At 42.3% G+C, this 21,859-nt stretch overlaps 1 long non-coding RNA gene across 1 annotated transcript in view; it reads right to left on the reverse strand.

The window, feature by feature from the left end:
* Positions 1-1,611: 1,611 nt before the first annotated feature.
* The window catches only part of LOC127015479 (uncharacterized), a 58,653-nt gene continuing 38,405 nt past the window's right edge, over positions 1,612-21,859 (reverse strand). Inside the window, exons 2-4 of the long non-coding RNA XR_007766352.1 lie at positions 13,686-13,806; positions 2,103-2,154; positions 1,612-2,032 (exon numbers count right to left, since the gene is read on the reverse strand). This is a non-coding gene — a long non-coding RNA (uncharacterized LOC127015479). The remainder of the gene's footprint in view (positions 2,033-2,102; positions 2,155-13,685; positions 13,807-21,859) is intronic.

Genomic DNA, 21,859 nt, shown 5'->3' on the forward strand with positions numbered 1-21,859 from the left:
TGAAGTCCCCCTGGATTTTTTCTGGCCCCTTTCTCACTTTCTTGTCCGGTCTTCGTGCATAAGTGCTTCTCTCACGTACCCTGTGGCTACAGCTGCATTCGCCTGTGTCACCCCTCACCAAGTGCCCTCAGGATACAGCTATTTTTAATTGTTTGCCATGCCTCATACAAGGAACCTTTCTTTGAGGACAAACCCCATACTGAACCCGGACAAGACAAACGAGGACATCAACTCCTGCCTGAGCTAGCGTCTTGAAGATAAAGGGAGAGCTTCTGCAAAGAGGTTTCTCTGTGCATCTGTCGAAGAATGAAAATATCCGACAGGGTTTTACAAGATGTGCAGGAATTTGGAATGGCTCAAACATTAAAACGGAAGTGCAGTTAGTACTTTGGATGAGCCGTCTTTCAGTCATTGTGTTTGAATGATTTCACATTTTCATTCATCAGGTGATGAATTTGTCAAAACGAGACAAAAATATATAAGCATAACATCCATGGCAGAAAGACAGAATATATTTCAATGGGGTCTAATGCCAAGTGGAGGATTTATTGACAAGAAGAAAGTTGCCAAATGGCTAGTCCTATAAACCGATCCAGTTAAACTAACATAAAAAGTTCTTTTTACACCCTTTTTTCCAATGTAAAAATAGCTTCTGATAGTTTGAAATACATTCGTTCCAAACATCTCTAAAAGGCTGAGCCTATGGCAGGATCCACAGAATTTTATTGGCAGCAAAAGCGATAACCGCGAAGAGCTGTGTAACCACCTTGTACTTCCTGAGCTCTGGAGCCAAATTATGCCACAAAATGAAATGAAATGGCATGTCACACACTAGAGAATCAAACAATACTTGGACTGATACAGGCATTGTACTTGGCAGGAAAACCTTAAAGCAACTTCACTAGCTAAGCATCCTGTATTGTTCATAAGTTGTAATTCATACAATTACCAATTCTGCTCTTGCTGCTTCAAAGCAAAAATGGCTAAAATGCTTTTCTGAGAGGATACATTTATCATACCTGGGGTTTGGCAAAAGAATGTGTTATCCACTCTTAGATTTATAAATTCTCTGAGAGAGTTTCAATGTGGAAAAGCAAAATCTTCTTCCAATATAGACATCTACTCTGTTTACGTTTCTGTCAGCCCTAGAATTCTGCAAAGCAGAATACAGTTTCCCTGGAGTACAGCCCAGTGAAGAATTGGTGAATAGTTTATATTTTATAACAGTGCCTTAAGTCTCTGTTATTAGCTATACATTTGGAATAGGACATTTCCTGAGTCCTCATTTACTGCCATAGCATTACAACACTAAATCAAGCTTTAGGTTTTTGTTTGCTTGTTACTTTGGGAATTTTCCTCATTTTGCTTTGTTATATGGAGAGGGAAAAAGAGACAAAGAACAAGACTCTTGTTTTGAAGGAGGAAATACAGTATTAGTGGTTGCATTACCTGTGTAATAGAACAAACACATATAATGTTTACCACTTCACATGTATAATTTAATTTGTATGAGGGTTTTCTATTCTCAAAAATAAATAATATTATTCCCTTTAGTTTTTTATTAAAGAATCAACAATAATTAAAAATCATGAAAATCAATGTTACTGTAGATGTACATGCAGAAAGAGACTTGCACAGGACCTTTTGAGCAGAAATACTGTGTCTATCAAAGGAAATTATTCCCTTGATATTTTAATTTAAATACAACATTTGGGAGGGTTTGGATTTAAGCATGTTGGATTTCTTTTACTTTGGATGCATTAATTTTTTTTTCTTCCTTTTTCTGTAGCCTGCATTCTTTTGGAGTGTCAGGGGCTGCAATTTGTTTCACTAAAGCCAAAAATGTGGTTTTGCTTTGTATACTTAACACTAGTTTCTATGTAAGATACACACTGGACAAATCTCAAGTAAAGGTCTCTTCCAGCAGAAGGTCAGACGCTTGGTGCCTTTTCCATATGTTCTGAACTCCGTTGCTGGCTGGCTGTGTGTTGAAAAGGAGCTTTGAGAGAGAAATCGAGTCCTCCTTGCACATCTGGAAATGTTGATGGTCAGTTAGATTTTAAAGCATTATGGTCATTCTCCACAGCAAAGATTCAACATACCTTCAAGGCAAAAGCAGTGATTTCCAAATGCTCATGACATTCCAGTGGTCATCTGAAATGAAGAGAGAATGGATTTAAAAAAACCTAACAAATGACCTTACACCCTTTAGAGTCCCTGTGTGCTCCTGCCAGTGTCTAAACTTTTACACTGCTACTGCAGTAAGACAAAACACTTTTGTTGTTGTTTTTTACAGTGACTTCAAATTGTCAATATGATTTACATCATGAAGCTCATCCTGAAAAAATTAAGGACAAAAGAAGACAGAAAAACATTCTCAGGCAAGAAGAAAGCCCTGTTTTTCCTTAAGAACCTGAAGACAAATGTGGCCGAAGTGAAACAAACAAATTGTCCTATATGCCCCTAACTAAATGAAAAGATACCGTGCTTTTAAAGACAGGAATATCTATGGAGATAAAATCTCTTTTATTCACAAAGTACTGTGTTTTATGTACATTGCTCTTTCTTACAAAATCTTCTTTCATTTCAAGAAAGCATTGTATGTTTATCCAGTCTCCTGGAATACAGAGAAGGGACATATGGTGAGCATTTTTGGACCATCAATCAGATTCTAGTTCATCAGTCAAATCTGTGCAATGTAAACACTGTCCAAAACAGCAAGGTTCTTTCATTTTTTTAATATAAATTGTAATATTATTTATTTAAATAGTTGCAGATTCTACATTGGAAACATCTTCATTTTTTCAGTGTGAGGGTTTTACCACCTGGCATGCCTTCAAGAGACATAATTTTTCTGAAAAGGATGGGAAAGCACCTCTAAAAATCAAGCTTCCTATATCTGAAAACATAACATCAGAGATGGTTAAAATAATTTGTTGTTTTAGTTAACTGTTGGTTGACTCAAGGCCGCAAGAGCCTCTATACTTTCCCAAAGGCTCTGTATTTCGTGCTAGGATCAGTGATTCTCACTTCATTTTGCTTGGCCTGCTTGTTGGGCTCTTTTAGTTTGCCTTTGACATCGAAGTGATTTTCCTGAAAAGAGTTTATCTTGGTCTGTATCTTATTTGCAGCTAATCTGTTCATCTGGTTTTCCAATATCGAAAGAGCTACAGCTAGTATAGAGCCATCACGTTACAGGAGATCAACGACTGTAATTTGCAGTCAGCTGAAGTGAGATAACTGCAACACAACCAGGTAATTTGGGAGCAGGCTGAACACCATGCCCTGGGAGCTGTGCAGTGTTTGTTTACGCTGCCTCCAGTTGGGTCCATTATTATATTCCCCACATGTAAGAGAAACTCTCTTAAATACTTCCATTCTTAGATATGGGCAGGTCTTGCAGGCTTGAGGTCAAATTAAGAGTCTGACTTGCGAAAATCTTGATGTATTGGGCTAACTGCTGCTGACTTGCCAAACCGTGGAGAAGGTTATAAGGCTCTTTATAAGGCTTATCTGCCACTGCAAGGTTAACAGGTAGCATGAAACTGGAGACGTTCAGCCTCAGCTACCTGGCCGTAGCTGCAAACAACAGAGCAGTAGCCCACTGTGTAGGCAATCCCTTTGGCTTCAGCATGAACGCATGCAAAGTTGGCTTCAAAAGCATCGGATCTCTATTGACCCCCATTTGTGCCACTTCCAGTGGATGCAAACCCCAGGTGCAGGTCTTCTAAGGCACAGTGTGTGTTTTGGAGCAGAAAGGTAGTGCCAGTTCTGGACTCGAGACAGTGGTTTCCTTCTCTTTACCAAAGGCCCTGTTTTGAGGGTCAGGCTCTCTTGTCCCTCTCATTTACATTTTTATATATGAAATAATTATCTATTAAAAAGAAAAGTTTACAGAATGTTTAAAAATCTCTAAAGATAACCCTCAAATTATGGAATAAACTGTTCGAATGCTGTGTAAACTGTATTTTAAAATGACCAGTTGTGGTAAATAATTTGGAGAGTAGATAAACAAGATGGGTATTTTTTTCGGCATGCTAGGCCAATTGTTTGTGAAACATTCTTCAAAACCTCTTGAGAAAATGCTGAAAGAGACATCGCGGAGCTGCAGGGAAGTGTCAGGCTCCACGGGGCAGGCAGAGTGGAAGATGACACTGGCGAGATCCTCTGGGGCAGTCGCTTTAGGGTCTCAGCCCAGACCACGAATTGCAAAAGAAGCCTCTGGGAAGTCAAGGGAAACACAGTCCAGTAAAGTCATCTGAGAGAAAATCTTTCCCAATGCTAAAACTACCTACGTAGGGTATGGCTTGGGTGGTGGTGAGGTAGCAAGAAGCTCACCCTGGGCCCCAGTGTCCAGCTTTGGCTGTGGCCTGTGTGACACTCAGAGCTGGCATGTCCGGTCTAGTTGTACCTACGACAGCAGCCATGGTATAGGGATGGTCACGGCACCCTGTAGATATTCCAAGGCTTGTATTTCAGGTGATCTCTTCCTTTACAAGCTATGGATTGATTTTAAAGGGCTTTAGTGTAATAGGCTTATCCCTGGCCATGTTTAATCCATTAATCTTTTCGACATGCATTCATTTGCTAAGAGGCAAGGCCAATTCAGGATGACAGTGAAAAAGAGACCACATTCAAGTAGTAATTGTTTCCATGTCAAAGACCCAGGCCTAATCTGCATAAGGCTAAGAGGTTCCTTTTAAAGTTTAGCATAACCGGGAACACCGTTAATATCTCAGGCATTATTTTATCTCACACATGGCCTGTAGATCTGAGCTAAATTAAAAAGCAACTAATTTTCAGCTCTGATTCGCCTCTGGGATTTCCTGAGTGTCCAGCATCTCCAGCCGGATCAGCCTCGTCGCTGGCCACCCCGGTGCCAAAGCCATTGCTGTTGCCACACAAGGTGAAGAGCCAGCAGGTAAATTCTTGAGAGATGGATGGGACTTCCAAATATAACTCCAGGAAATTTCCTATTATCAAGGATCTAACCATTTAATGAAGAACAGACGATTGATATTACTCACACTGAAGTAAACAGGCAATGTTCTTGATTACAGTGTTGCGCCTGTGCTGACTCAGGGCTTGCTAACATGTTATGCTGAGATGTTGTTCCTTCAGCTGTACTTTACACTTCACCCGTTGCCAGTAAAGCGCAGTTCCCTTGAGTAATATCAGCATTTACGCTAGTAAAATTGCTTTTAAATTAAATCCTGTGACACAAATAGACAAGAGCAAAAGCATGAGAAGACAGAGGGCAAGACTGTGAATTTGGTATCCTGAAGGCAGCTGTTGGGCGCTTCTGACTTCTAGTCCCGTGCCTCCAGAGCAGAGATCATGTGTAGGACAGCTAGGCTTCCTCATCAGGCTGTGCCCCTGCGCTGCCCAGGACATGCCTGCTACACCACCACAAACTCCATCCCGCGCACACGCTCTCATCAGAGCCATGCTCACTTTGGTGCTCGCCCATCGGCGTGACGAGGTGGGTACGTGCTGCAGAGCAAGTCGGGAGCTGGGCAACATTTCTCAGTCACCCAACAAGACCAGTGGGTTTGACTGCCTTCAAACTGAGAAGAGAGCTAGATCCAGGTGTCCTAAAGTGGCAGGCCACTTGCTTCGCCATCTCTTGCTATCCTTTAAAAGACAGAAGAAGCCTCCGCTGCTTTACGAAGGGCTGTTGTGCTCATGGCTGTTAGATGCACACTGTGAGACTCAGCATGCTTAGTATCCCAGGGGACTTCAGCAGAGGAGCGTCTAGTCTTGGATCCAAGTCCGGCCAAAGCCCTGAAGCAGGGAGCTAGGCGCTACTGGGAAAGCACAGGAGCCCTAAGTGCCTGGAGAGCCCAAAGAAGGGGGGGAGGCCTATGGCATTTGAGTGCCTCCAGGTTGGGAGAGTAGCTGAGCAGGGTCTTTGGGGGTTGTCTTCATGGACTTGGGCTTCCCATACATGTCCCAGATCCTGCTCAAGTTGTGAGATCTCCTCCATTGATCTTATCATAAGTGGCTTGTCCAAGACAGAGAAAGCTTTATCTGTTCACGTGGTGCCCAGCACCATCAATGCTCCTGTCTCTCTAGGCTGAGTAACACAACTTGCTATGGCTGAGCATTGCAAGAGGCACACAACCCACCCACAGAGGCATCACGCGACAACCCCCAACACTACACTGAGGAGCTGAAAGCTAACTTACACCTCTCGATCCAGCCCTAGAACAGGCAACAATGTCCCACCAAGCCAATGGGGAGAAACATTATCACCTCATACCAGAGCTCCATTCCTGTATCCTGACTACAGTACAGCTGATCCTTGCAGAAAACCACTTCTGCAGTCTGGTGTGTAAAAAAAGACACTAATTTAGCTAACACTGTTGTGTTTCTACTTCAACAGGAGGAGAAACAGCTCCAAAGTATGGTAAAAACTCCTGTGTCAACACTGCTTCTTTCTGTGAGCAGGGAACAAGACTGGATGCCTCACACTCAGTTCTTGTCAAACAAAACTTCACGCACAGCAACGCAGTACGCCGTCACTTCTTGTTTATCCCAGTGCAAGAAGGTTCCCATTTGCTTCATTATCAGATGTTATTGCTTGGCTTTGATGCTGTTCCCAGTTAAGTCAATGGGAGTTTTGTCTTTAACTGTGATGGAGCAGCATTATACCCCTTCCACACTTGCACTATTCAATAGAAGCCTGTTATGACTCTTAGGGGATATTGTGCCTGGAGTATTGTGGCTGCTCTGCTTTTCAGTTTGTCAGTGTTATATATCCATTTAGGTTTTAGTTTAGCTATGTTTCAGACACCTCATCCAAACCCATAGGTATTTGATAACTGAAACGCCTACAGAATTAAAAAGTTGCAATACCTTCTTGCAAAAATGAATCAGTGCATTTGTCAAAGGTTGACTATTAACCATTAACTTTCCAGCTGGATGCAGAAACTTTTAAAGAACATATCATATCAACAAATTAATCTGGCAGTAGATTTTTCAATAGCCATTAATGAAGTGCTTCATAGATGGAGCACTGAAAAAATGATGAGCCATTCTTGCGGCTAGTTATGAAAATATTCACCCTTAAGCAAGGACGTATTAGTTAACCAGCCAGCTTTGAAAATAGATTGACTGTAGCTGTTTTTTAAAACAGCTCCGAAAAGACTGCAAGCACATCTGCTGCATGTTAAACTGGAAAAATTTGGCACCTGAAGAACTGTTACATACAATGTAAGGACTGTCAGACCCTGCAATACATCCCACAGCAAGAACTCTGTGCGATGCAAAGCAGATTATGTCAGACTCAAGAAGCAATATCAGACTCTGGATACAGCAGACAGAATAGAAATTTGACATGCTGCTTAGGGGGGAGCACAGGCAAAGCGGCTTGCTCAAGCTGCAACTTCTGCTGCAGAAATTAGGCTTTAGAAACAAGCTGTGGCCCATCCCATTAACCTATGCCAATGGGTAAAATGGCCTACAGTCCCCTGTTCCTGCTTTGCACTGACTGCTGGATAAAGCCTCTGCACCTCCTTCCGTAGGCAGGGTGGGTGGGGAGCTGGCTCCAGGCTGGCGAGCAGGACCAGCAAACCGGTAGGTCCTCCTGTGTGTCACGCAGGTTGCTGGCAGTGCTGCCTTTCCCTCAAGGAGGGGATCCGGGAAGCAGATATGATTCAGCTGCTAATGATTTATTGAGTTGTACCTAAAATAGTGCTTGTGGCAAAGCTGCATTTTAACCCTTGCGGTGCTGGTCACCTAAAACATGCAAGTACATCACCTGCTTCTACCTGGGAGGAGCCCTGTGCTCTCCCTGTGAGGGGAGGACAGTCTCTGCTTTCCACCGGGGCACTGCAGGCAGGAAAGAGCTGGACAAAAATGGGGAGCTCCTTAGCCTGATCTGACCGTCAGCAGCCCAGAGCAGCTCTGGATGCCTTGTCCCTGCACCCGAAGGACAGAGCTCCCCTGCTGCTCGCTGGGCTGCTGGTGCCCGAGTGCTCCCTAACCCTCGCTAGCTCCTCACCCAGCACACTTCAACTGAAGCACTGTAGGAGACAGCCCCACAGCAGCTCAGGCTGCAGGTGTCCCCTCCAGCAGGTAGGCAGGCTGGCAGGCAGCAGAGGAGCAGAGGGATCTCTCCGGCTGGCACGGAGGGAACCACGAGATGCGTGTGGCCAAGGATGAGCTTCAGGTAGCAACAGTGAGACAAAAGCTGTGGGAGAGGACCAGGCTGCAGGTCTGGGTGTTTCCCAAGATGGGTGCCAGAAAATCCAGGTTTCCCTTGCTGATTTCTACACTGCAGCTGCTCATCACCAACAACAAACCCTGCAGCATTTAATAATTTAGGCTTTTGAGTTCCCATATGGAGATGGGAGAGGGAGAGAAGAAAGGGAGTGGGGGCTTCTGAGGGTAGCCCAACTTTGTTCTGAGTTTACTGAAGCGTTTTTTGGGACTAGCACGCTGCACAGGGGACAGAGCCTTGACCACAAAATGGCTAAAAGCCCTTTAACAAACTTTACAAAGGGAGTGGTCTGGGAAAGTTTTAGAAAATGAGAAAATGATGCAACTTTCTCTGGGAGCTGGAAAATACCAAAATATATGTATAGTGTGTATTGAGTATAATGATTGTTGGTTGTGACTCACCAGCCACATAAACTTCTGTTACCTCAAATCTTCCATGAAATGGGGGGAAAGAGAAACAGGGAAAGTCATCAACAAAGACATGTTTTCTGTGTATTTTTTTTTTCTCCTGTCTTTTCCAGTCTTTCTGTTTTGGGTTCTGTACACAGAACTGTACTAATCAAATGGAAATACTTGCCATGAAAATACTATAGCTTTTAGGGTAAAGCTGGAAAGCAATGTTGCATCTTCTTGCAAAATTTTCACTTTTTTTTTTTTGTGTTTGTGTGAAATGTATGCATCAAAAGCAGGTTTTTTTGGCACAGATGTGTGTACATACTCCTTAGCAGTATTCTAGTGGAAATGTTTGAGTATCGCTCACTTCACCTGCTTAACCAGAGCTGGGCATCTAAGATTTTACACTCATATATCATCTTGGCTGTACAAGGTTTTGACTAATTAAGGGGCATCCAACCAAGAAAGAAAGAAAAATCTATTTAAGTTGCCAACAGCAAAAACGTCAAATGTTGAGAATGAAATATTTGCAAATGGTCCACAGCTGAGAACTATTCCCCTAAGAAACTTAGAAGAAATGTCAAATGATGAATATGTGAAGCATTTGCAATTTGCACTTTCAGGAAGTAAAACCAACTAGACTGCTAATTACAATCATTTGCCTAATGGTAGTTAGGATCTTCACATGTGGGCTAGAAGCCATCTACTGCAATGTCTGAAGACCTTTTAGAGGATTAAAGTTAGGACAGGGAAGTGCACCTTTGTTTAGCTCTGTTTTCATTGTGCGCAAACTTTAATTTGCTTCTGTATTTTTTTCTTGATTGCTTTATTTGGGCGGTTTGTTCCTACTACATCCTGGGGCTTTTTACTTCCTGTAAGTAACACCTGCTGTGGAGAAATCTCTGGGTCCCGTTGCACGTAGATGCTACGCTCTTGTGTTTAAGGACTCGTTAGCTCTAATGGAAATCATTTGCTTTGGGTGGTCCTCACTGCATACACTAATTCCATACAGTACTCTACAAGAAGCCAAGGAGGGAGCTGGCCCCAGCAAAATGTGCTCTGGGAAGCCAGCTCTGCCAAGCAAGCCTATTAACAGGGTTTTGAACAAACCAGAGCCCTGTTAAGATCAACCGTTTGATTCACAGGCATATATCCTATGCATATTCCTGCAAGTCATAGATTGCTATCTGTAGATCTTAACCCAGTAAGAAAGAGCACAGCCTGCCAGGCTATCGTACACAGAAGAGCTATCTCACAGGGCTGTGCTGCTCAGGCACCAGGAAATAGCGAGGAGCCCACACCAAGCCAAGTGGGTTGGAACACGCCGATAGCACAAGTGCCAGACCTCTTAACAGAGGGAAATTCTGGTGAAGCTGAGGCTCTCCAACATAGTTTTCTTTCCCCCCCAGCATTATTTTCAGTCTTATCTGGCTCAGATTCAGTAACTGGTTTTCATCCAGTTATTATTTCAACTGGGCCCAGGAGAACTTCTCAGGCATCTTAGTCATTTTTAAGCAAATCCCCTGTGAAGACAACGCAGAACCGAAGCACCACAGGCACAATACTGCGTAACGCCCCCGACTCAAAAGCTCTCCTGCAAGAGTCCTGCACCACAGGAGCTGGATTGGGCAGGGAAGGAGGTGGCTGCCTGTGCAAACGTGCTGGGTGTCAGCAAGCCTGTTCCCACCAGTGGGCTGAGGGAAAGGGCTGACGCTGCCTCAATATTATCTCACTGATCAGCCGGCCCATGAGAGCAGCAGGCTGCGTGGGATTTACCAGCACACAGAGCTGAAGAAAATCAGACCATGCTTAGCCAACTCAGCAAGAAAACAGAGGAAGTTTTCAGGAGCGGAAGCCTTTTCTAAAATAGTATTAAAGTATTAAATATTAAAAATTGGAAATGTCTATACAAGATAGTGCTGGGGACTACACATTAATCACTAAAAATATCTGTCTAAGCTCAACTTCACCCAGGACATGAAAAATCCATCCTGGTTTGTGATCTGTGCAGAACTGAAGCACTCACCCCTCACAGTGTCCTGTGGATTTGATGTAGGCATCTGTATGTTCTCACCACGTTACCTGTCACTAGTGCTCTCTTGCTGCACTCCCCCCAGGCAAAAAAGAGAAGCCACAGTCTCTCTGTGGTCACAGCATCTCACCAGTAAGGCCAGTGAAGTAGAAGTGACATTGTAATTTTCTTCTGTTGTTGCCATTGTGGAAAATATTAGTACCAGAATGGTAACCACACTGAACCACTCTTCATTTCTGATTTCTCTTCTCTGAGCAGATAAGAATGACCTAGGGCCTCTTAGTGTGTTTTACATCAAAGACTGATGAAGAGTCCTGACAGCCTTGATGTCAGTGCTGTAAATAAACCATTAATCACACTGCCATTCCAGGGAACAGCCTTCTCCCAGAGGGCATGAACCTTCTTCAGGTCACTAATATAAACCACATCTCCTCTAATCCAGTGGGGTGGTGGTAATGTCAGGGCTTTCAAGGTGGGCTGACTCTGTGTTGGGGGGATACTCCATCACTCTCATTTTAACGCATAGGTCATTGTTATGGTTCCAGTGGATTATAAATGGTCAATTAATGGAGAAGCAGTTACAGTGAATTAAATGAAGTGCATTGCAGTTGGAGTTACAGAGAGAAGTGGAAAGAATAGAAGGCTCAGTGTCCTGTTAAAACTTTTGCTTTGGATCTGAGTACTGCATAAAAACTTAATACAGAGGTGTAAGAGAAACAATAGGGTCAGTGATCTGGCAAGCAACCAGAACAAAGTGGTTCTAGTAGACACTGCAGAGCCTAATGCCATCAATACCAAAAATGTGTCTATTATTAAAGAAGAATCTGATTTTAAAATCAATGCCAGGCTACTGCCTTGTCAGCAGTATTCTGTGTCACGACACACTGTGGAAGCCTATAACTGACTCTTCAGTAAGATTGTCAGTAGAAATATCATATTCTTATATATATATATAAAAACTAGGATAATATGTATATAAGATGTATGTTATAGATTTGTATATAACACACACATTATAGATATTATATATTTACACATACATACATATATATTAAAATTACATATTAGGGTGATTTGGAAATACAGCTAAAACCAAACTCAGTCCAACCCGCACTCTGTGGCTGAACTGTTCAGCCATCATGGGTGAATTGCAAGAAGAAATCTGGTCTTCTGACAGAGTAGCTTTTGCAAAGGGAACTGCCTCATTAGGCACGGCCATCTGCACCTCCCAGTGAAAAAACAGCATAGAAATGATGATACAAGGGAGCTGGTTGCTGCCTCCCTGCATTAGAGACTCCTGAGGGCTGTCTGTGATTCCCAGAAGTTATTCAAAGTAGCCCTAAAACAGGGAGCTCAGGGCTACTCTAAACCATGCTCACACAATTTTTTATACCATAAATTATTTTAAAAAAAAGTGGTCCTGAGGGCATGTGAGCCAGCTGGCACTGGCTATTTTCACACACTCCCTCCACACCGCAGCCTGGCACGGAGACTGCTAACACAGCTTTCTGTTACCAGAGGAAACCCCCACGCTTTCCCTCTGGAGGCTGAGCCTAGGGTTTAAGGCTACGCAGTGTGGTTTACGTATTCAGTCCAGACAGCACGGTTTTGAAGCCACGCTCAGAAAACCCCTGCAGAGCAGAGAGGGCAGCGGGTGGCTACAGGCTGCTTGGGCACATCGCAGCCCTCCTCTGGGAAGGGGCCCTGTGGTATGGCCGGGAGGGGGTTCACACCATCCCCCTGGCCTCCCCCAGCTTCGCCGGCCGTGCTGGTTTTGGGACTCCCAAATGAAATGCAGTATCTCACAACTTGACTTCTCTAATGACTTTAAAGCACGATACTCGCTAACCCAGGCGGGCGCTGACCTGGATCTGCACAATCCAGGCTACTGTTCAAGGGCAGATTCCTCACCAAGGAAACCGCCCCGCTGGTCTGCTCTGTATTGCAGACCAGGTACCACAAAGGCCAAGCTCTCATCGGCTCCACAAACACAGCTAATAAACTACTAACACCTCAGGCAACTAAATCGCAACTCTGCTGTGCTCCATCTTCTCAAAACACAGTCAGTACCAGGACTAAGGCTCTGAACTTCCCCTGCTAAAGCTTTGGGTGACCCTCACTTGCCTTATAACAAAACAAACCAGGGTGCGTGGGGGTGCGCGTGTTTGTATAAGCTTCACTGTAAAAGCCTGACTCCCTTGCCTGATGCCTTAACCAGGACCAGAAGATGAGATTGCTGACTTGGAATGGAGTTTCTTAAGAGAAAAATGAACTAAAGAAATGCTTTTCTATGCTGAAGCACAGATCACTTGCAGAGTCCAAAATGCTGCTATTTAAAAATGCCTTTTGCAAACAGAGGGTCATGAGTTTCCAAGCTGTCCAAAGAACTGCTCTTGCTATAACCACACGTAGGTCAGGATTCAGTACTGTCCAACAGTGAGATTTGTGAGCTGGGCCTCCCACAAGCATCCTTGAGGAGAGGAGCACAAGGTAAGCCACCTTCCACTTCTATCAACAGAAGCTCACCTGCATTTTTCTAAGCCCCATGCCATGGTCTGCATACTTAGTTTTTCAATACAACATTTATTTCAATTTTAAATTGTAAGTTTCTTTAAAATACCTACTTCAAGGCTTTTCCATGCACCTCCAGCATAATCTTCTGAACTTGAACTCAATTTACAGGCCTGAACCCCACCTCAGAAACAATTATTTTTTAAAACTCATATTTATTACTTTGGTCCTTTTAAAGTAACAACAGTAAGATAAAGATATAAAATATTGCATTTTGCATTTCTGTAGTTTCTTAAGGAATATTTGTTTTGAAGAGTGTAGTCCATAAAATAAAGAAAGAAAGTATGTATTTAAAGCATGTTGCTTCTAATCAAGGAGACTTTAGAACTGAATTTATTCTAAATAAAAATACCTGATTGAAGTTCCCAATACATAGATTTAAAGCTATTCTGGCAGCCTGGGACAATAAAAGAGTATTAGCTCTATTACCATCTACATTTGATAGAAATAAAGTTTCAAAAAGTACCTGTGAGCTGGACAGAAGGAGATACTCACGAAGTCTTGAGAAACAGAGGTGGGCACACCTGAGTGCTTCTTCTGACCCAGACTGAGGTTTATGCGGGCATTTCTGGAGTCGCCAATAAACGCTGTTGGTAAAAATGAACCCAGGAATTACACACATGGACCATACACAAATGTCCTCAACCACAGTTTGGTCTCACCACATCTGTCTGTGCAGGCTCGCCATGCCACGTTTCTATCCGCACTGCCTTGCTAACGTTGCACGGGCCATGCCACCACCCCTCCTAACATATCCACTCCCCTACACCCTGTCACAGCCTTCCAGAAAGGGATCAGTGTGGGTCTGCAGGTAAGAGGAGGCTGAGGGGCTTCAGCTAGGTTTGCTGCTCCTCAACTATCCTGCCCATCCTTCCTTATTGCTGGGCCTGGACACGCTCGCCCACTTCCCTTTTACCTCTTCCCTCCCTTGAAGAAGATGCAACAGCTCAGCATAGGAAAAATAGGCAGCAGGACCTACAGGTGATCTTAGGCTGCTACCAGCAGTCTGATGCTCTCTACACCCTGGCTGATCTTGCTTGGTGCCTAAACTGGTCTCAACACACTTGGCTCTCCTCTCCAAGCTATCGAGTAGGGTCTACAGCCCTGAAGTAGCCTAAAATTTCAGAGGCTGTTTCAGATGATGCAGCCATCCGTGGTCACCGGGAAGGCTCTACAGTTCCCTTCCAGTCCAGGGAAGAGCGAATGCTTGTAAACAAATGAATATTGTTTAGCATTAACTAGGACTGCCTCCATCTGATGTGTACTCTACAGTATATCAGAAAAGATCTTTCTTCTAAACAAGAGAAAAACTAAGTACAACCAATTAATTTCAGTACCCATAAAACATAACAGGAGGCTGTTTCGTGATGGCTGGCGGGGTACTCAGCACTAAATACTAACATTACCTTATGAAGAGGACATGGTACATGACATGCAAGCAAACATATATTTCTCAAAATTACAATCTGATGCCATTCTACATTCTACAAAATGTAGGCAAATGGGTAAAGAAAAGCCCCATGTGCAAGTACACAGGACTGAAGCCTAAGTCTGTAAAACTTCAGAGATGCAAAAGCAGCACATATTTACATAAAGGTTTTTTTCTGATGCTTGCAAGTGTAATAGACTTTTAACTTTACTGATGAGCAGAATTCTGCCCAGGAATTTGAAACTGTTTCAGAATCATTGTTAAATACAAACCCCTTGAAAATGCCTATAAGCAAAACATAGTCTTTTTTTTGTTGTTGTACCATGGTGTGTTATCAGGAACAGTAATCTTTCCCCTAAAACGGAACTTCTGCTAGTTGAAACACACAGCATCTCCTTACAACCCTCCCCTCTTTTTCTCATACAACCTACTTTTTGTATTCAAGAATGAACATATTTAAAATTAATCAAGCCACTTTTTGCATCTATTTCTGTAAGTGCTGCTGGCCATTGCATTGCTGTAACACATCATCAAGGAAATGGCCAGCGGGAACAAGAGTTCTGCAGACTGACAAGACAAGCAACTTTTATTAAATGCAAACTGTCAACTTTCGTACTTTAGATAAATGCTTTGATTTAGGAGGGTCAGAGACAGGCAGAAGGTGTCAGCAGACAGATTGGAAGGTCTCTGGGACTCTTCAAGAGACTTATAAGTTGACTTTTGTTTAACTGTTTGGTTTTTAAGCATTTTGGTTTCTTTGAGGTACTCAAACCCAAGTTGTCATACCTTCTAATTTTGCTGTGTGCTGACTGTGCAAGTTTAATAAAAATACTGCAAATTTTCACTGTTCTCAGTGATTTAGCAGGAAACCTCAATAATCTTATAGGTAAAATGACCTAGAAATAGGCTTTGATCTGCAGTCTACGTATGCACCATAAAAACACAGAAACACAGTCAGCACCAAATGCTGCAACAAAGACCTGGGCTTTTTGAGTCACCGGGCTGCAGTTCATTTTGTGTGTAATGAAATTATCATTGCTCTTCTGCATCAATAGAGCCGTCAGATCAAACTTCTCCTGACCTGTGGGTAGGGGGAGAGGCTGCAGTTCTCTACTCAAATGCATTTATACTCAGTTGGCCCCTGGCAGCCCCAGAACTGGTTCTAGCTCCAGGGAGAGCAGGCTTTTGCCTCTGGCAACAAAGCAGTCCTGGTTCTGTCACTTATGCCAGAGACGTGGCCAACTGACAGCTGCTGAGGGCAAGGCAGGGTGCATGGGGTGGCAGCTGCTTTTGGGAGAGGATGGAGTAGCTTCTGGCAGAAACACCTCTGTCCACACTCAGTTTTGCTTGTCCTTCCTCCCATGGCATCTCCTGTGCAAGGAGGCAGGTGCCAGGGCTTATCCTGGGGCAGGGAAAATCATCTCCCCTTGCATTGCTCAGAAGCCTTAGGGGGGTGTGGGAACACTGCTGCCAAATAACCTCCTTACAAACAGGAACTGGTGGCCGAAGCCCCCAAGCTCCAGCCCTTCACGCATTTCTTGAAGGGCCTGCTGGTAAGTAGGGAGCCCTGTTCCCAAGGACACCATCAGCATTTCTGCTCTGGACTCTGCGTGTGTCCCCATCATTGCCGTTAGACCACTTGTGATGGAAGAGCCGTGGTGGAATTTTCTTTTGAAAGTTCACTTTTAAAAACAGAAATATGGAAAGTAGTTCTTTGCTTTGACATATTATGGAAAACACGTGTGAGCAGAAGGTAGAGGGACCCACCTGCTAGAATATCCTGCCCAGTGCAATATCCTATCCTTTGCTGTTGGAAGTCATTTGAAAGAACATTTTCAACTTTTCCACACTTCCTAGCCAGTTTAAAAAGGAGACTGCTAGTGGTGTTATAATAGCAGCTTACTTTTATTTGTGATAGCTGCTTTTCTGTATGTGTTTTCCTGATGTTTTTGCAGAAGAGGTTATTTCCTTGACCTTCACATGGTTTGGGAAAAAGGTTTGCATTTTAGATTTTCATTTTAATTTTGTTCTTGTGTGTTAAGAACAAAAATTAGACTATCGGCTCCCCGGAGAATGTTTAAGGTATGAGCTGTGAGCCAGATGCCGGCCATAAAACTCCACAGTTGAGACTCCTTGCAGGCAGCTGCAGTCACCTATCAATGGAGACTTCAGATCCCGGCATGCATTGAAGCCAAGCCCCTGGGATCAAGGGAGAATATTTAATGCTATGACCCAGGACCTCCTTGGGACACACTCCTATCTTAAAAGCATAGATTCTGTTATCAAATTGATTTTATAGAAATTAACTTGTCCCTCCAGGACTCCTGGCCAGGGGAAGACTTACATGAGATACCATAGTCTTCTACACATAAAATAATTATGTGAAAGAGAAGTCTTTCTTCAAATAAATGCAGCATAGAGATACTCATTAATATGTAGACTTACTAGTATTGTTGCTTTTCATCTTACATAGACTGAAATTATGTTTTGTTACTGCATCAATCCCATTATCCATGAAAGAGATAAACCTGCTGCAATATTGCTGGAAAATACCCAGCCACCCAAGAACATCCAAATCACAGACAAATCCAGCAAGCTCCCCATTGCAAAGTTATCGTTGTTGGTTAAATGCCATAAGTATTCAACTCTGTATCAGGCACAAGAAATAAAGTTCTTGTCCCAAAATGCCAATCTAAACAAGGCAGTTCAAAAGCTCACACATATCATTAACTGTGTGACACACACACTAAAATAATTATAATCTGGGTATGCTTACTACTTTCAACCAGTTTGATAGGCAGCCTCCCTGTGGGTTACAGACAGCAAAGCCCAGAGATCTCAAGATACAGGAATTCATCACCACCCCAACCAGCGGTGAGTTACACGTGTTACATCTGCTCAGGAATGGATGAACAGTATGATGGGGCTGTGCTGAGCCTTGTTTTGTGTGAGGGTAGGTTTTTAAGAAAACAAGAACAAAAAGTAGCAGGAAACGTAAAGAAAAGCACAGAGAAAGAGACTGAAGTCACTCAGAGCCAAAAAAACATTGGTAGGACAGTCCTTAGTTTTTGGGTCAGGTGCTTAGTCAACAATGTTTTATCCCATGTGTGCCTGTGGGACTTTTGTACATGCTTTGGAAATAAAAAGGACTGTGGTGAAGACATCCATGTCCATCATCGCCATTGTACACTGACCCAGCCTGCAATACCCTGCATTTTCGTTACCAACTTAGGTTGAAAGTCACTCCATCATGTCAAGACGCAAAGTTAATTTATGATGGGTTCAGTCTTGTCATAGTTCCAGAAGTCTGCAATAACCACTAGATACGCTAAAAATTTATTTCTTCATTCAGGATACTTTTGTACATATTATAGACGTGTAACATGAGTGTTACAAGGAGTCATGACTTGCATTTTAAATTGAAGCACTGATGCCATCTCAGCTCATAGCTGTTTTCAAAGATTAGTGGCATAAAATAACATCTTAAGATAGTCCATAGGCCATTTCAAAGCATTGTGCTATACAGAAACACAAGTGAGTAGGTTTTGGGTTTCTAATTCATTTAGGCGCTTTTCTTGAAAGTCTTGCCAATTGTTATTGTGGAGAAAAAATGTTTCTGTGTTCATTTAAATGTTAAGAGAGGCTCAGTGCTGAAAACTGTTTAATTGCATTAGACAGATGATACCAAATAGATTTCATACATAAATCGGAGACAAAGTCTTAAATGCAAAAATTAACAGATTTTGTTTAGATGGATGTGACTATGCTTGTGCTTACTACAAAAAGAGCTATTTTTTTGCTTAAATAATTTTATTTGTTTGTACTGGCACAATGTGTTCAGCGCAGGATCTATCAGTATATCCAAGTCATCCGTTAACTTCATCCGCTGTCTCAGATGTTTAGAGTTCCCTACCCTATATTGAGTGAAAAATGGACACCAAAGCCACAGGGTGACCTGAACTGACCTAACATTTGATTGCCTCCATCCCAGTTCGTGGGTGAGAGCTGGTGCTGACTTCCACAGTCTTCTGCACAGCTTGTAATTGATTTCCATTTGACCTGCAGTGTTTAATTTTGTTCACCAAGGAGCTTCTAGATCATCTTTGTTGTCTGTTTGTGAGCGGGTGAGGTCAGTGCACCATATGCAGGCCTGGGCCCACAGGAGGTCACAGGCAACTGTCACCTACTGAGGGACCACCAAGGTCCATTTTAGATGCAGAAACAAACATTTCATCCTTGAGCGCTGGGCAGCACCATAAAATTCTAAAGGTTTTACAGAAACTCTCAGCTTCATTTTAAATCAACATTTAGTGCCAAATTGAAAAAAAACTTCTTAATAAAAACTAACAAATTTGTCTTCACTTTTTTATTTGGCAAGCATTTTTGAACGTGCAGACACTTTTGTTTTCAGAAAGCAATCTGGCGAGACTTTATGCTGGGGATGTCTCTGTTCTGGTGTCCATATGTGTCCTTAAATAATGGCACAAATACAGTAATAACCACAACTATAATCACACCATAAATAGGTACCCTAGGAATAATAGATGTCTGAGCAAGTATAACAGTGAGTTCCCAGGAGCCTGTTCTATCACCTGTATTATTCTCCCCAGTGCATACTTGAAGGTTCATTCATATGGTCACAGTAAATAATATCAAGGTGAAATTATCTCAGTCCATCAGGCAAAGGAATGCTCAACTCTTCCAAAGATACAATAGTATCAGTAACCCAAAGAAAAACCTCTATACTCCAATTCAGAACCCACCTTTTTTTTTTTTTTTAATTAATGCAAACATGGCCATCTCTCACTTTGCTTAATCCTGTTAATAGAAGAAATACTTCTGTTTCCAAACAAGTATTTCAAAGCTAGTCACATCCTGCGGGAAGATGTAGTTACTGGACGGCGTGGAGCATCACCATTATTTACATGAAGGTGCTTCCTGTTAGCATGGTATCCTCCATTCCCTGGCCTCATATTTTGTTTGGTGCATGTGGCTGATCACTCTATAAACAGGAAGGACACTTGAAAGATCATCTAAATAAACCCTAGTGTGTATAATTCCCTGGTAGGTTAATGAGGAAGAAGCTGGCCAAAAGGAGAAAATTATTATATGCAAGACAACGGTTCTTACGAAAGTAAAAATCTCTTTGTATATGGGACCTCCATAGTGACTAAAACCAAGTCAGTAGTAAAACTCTGAACAAAAGGAAAACCTAGACTTGGCTGTTATGTGTGTTTTCTCACAAGCAAAAGCACACACAGTGGGACATTCAGTCCCCATGTGGCCTCAGGTGAAAGCAGAGGAGTTACAAAGAAGGGATTATCTCACAATACATTTGCAATTAAGTGCTGTCCCACCCTTGCTCTCTTTTCAGCTGGCTTTACATCTCCTTCTGCTGACTTTACACCTCCACAATGCCCCAAGCAGGCAGGGTGGTCAGGCAATGGGCATGTCATAAGCAAAAGCTAAGAAGTGCCTAATTTAAAATGGACAGTAGAGCTGCTGAAAATTTTGTATCAATTGTCAACTTTTTGTCCCTCTTCCAAAAACTCCCAGAGACCCTTGTTCCTGGTATTAGGTTCTACTTTCTAACACAGAAATTGTTCAAATAATGTTATTTTACTTCAGTTCTCAGATGGGGCTTTATTTCATCCAGATGTTACTGCCCATACCGCTGTCTTCATTTAGAGCAACACTTTGTAGAGTACCTAATCTTTAAGTCACTTTTACTTTAATTCACCACTATATTTTTTAAATGACTGTGTTTGACATAAACCACTGGCTAGTTTCACAACTGTGGTGTCTCCACCTTTGGCAAACCATTCACTTATTTATTCCATCCTCTTTTAATGGAATTGCTGGAACCACTTAAAATCCATTCATATACTACAAATTTCAAGCACAAATCATATTTGTGTGACTTAGTGCAGTGGGGAAGACTGAATAACTTCTACTTCATAAGAAATTAAGTCCGTTGTAAACATGTAATATAGTCTTCAAAAAGGTTAAAGATTTTCCGCAAATACTGGGAGTTAAATCCAAGTTTTGCAATATTTATCCACTTTTTATTCTCTTTTTTTGAGTTTTTGTTTTCTAACACATTCTAGGGACTTTATGCATCTAATTTTTTGTCACTAACTGTCAGCTACAAATGCATCTGTACACACTGTATTAAGCAATTATAATGCTTTTTGTGTGTGTACTTGCATATATGCCTATCCATGCCATATAATACAATATTCCTCAGGGACTAGATCATGTGCTTGTTTATGCCTCGTATTGGTTTCCATGCTGATGTGCCAGACAAGCACAGTTTCTTGGCTTTAGCCAACCGAAGATAAACTAAATAAATAACATCACCTCACAGCCACTGCTGAAAGTTCAGCTGTTGGAAATGAAATTGGCTTGAAACAAACTCAAAGTTTTCAGTTAGTGTCTTCAAATGCATTTTTTGAGAAGTTCAATGATTTAAGCATGTAGGTTCTTGAAGTAGACAAAACCAACAAATTGAAATCATCAGGAAAGTTTCGACTAAAATGCTTTGGAGGCTGATTTTAAATTTATAAAAATCGTAATATAAGCATGAAAACAGGTCATAATTCTCAAAAATAACACAAGCACTTAAAAGAGAAACTAAATAGTTGGAAACCCTGCTTATACACCAAAGTGACAGCAGGGTCTATACTCATGTTAAGCAAGGGGGAACACCTCATTGTGGTATTAAATGAACCGACCCACCGCCTATCAGAAGTATTGCAGTGGTCTCCTAATGCATCCTACAGCTCTGGCCAAAATCTGACCCTGATTATATTAGGGTTGTCCTGGAGTTTCTCCCAAGTAGCCAAGACAGGAATTTATTCTGGTATGTTCAGTTCTCTCAGTCTTATTGCTGGTTTTTGGGGAGGTGAAGGAAACGACGATATGATCAGTCTCAACTGTATACCTACCCTGCATCTTTGAGACTTTCCATCCCATCTTAACAGCCTTAACACATTAGCACATCTTCCCACTCACCATTTTTTCCCAAAGATAACAACCAATACTGAAACAGAACATGACAGCTGTAGCTACCTCAAACATACACTTTGTCTTGCATGTTCTGTTTCTTTCCTCCTTCCTCCCAACCCACAGCCTGCAAAGCATTTTGCTTTTGGAACATTTTGTCCTTGTATCATCTTCTCTCACTTTCCCTCCATTTTCCCCCTTCTCTT

Source organism: Gymnogyps californianus, chromosome 4 (genome assembly GCF_018139145.2).
Source record: "Gymnogyps californianus isolate 813 chromosome 4, ASM1813914v2, whole genome shotgun sequence".
In the NCBI taxonomy this organism is placed as follows: Eukaryota; Metazoa; Chordata; class Aves; order Accipitriformes; family Cathartidae; genus Gymnogyps; species Gymnogyps californianus.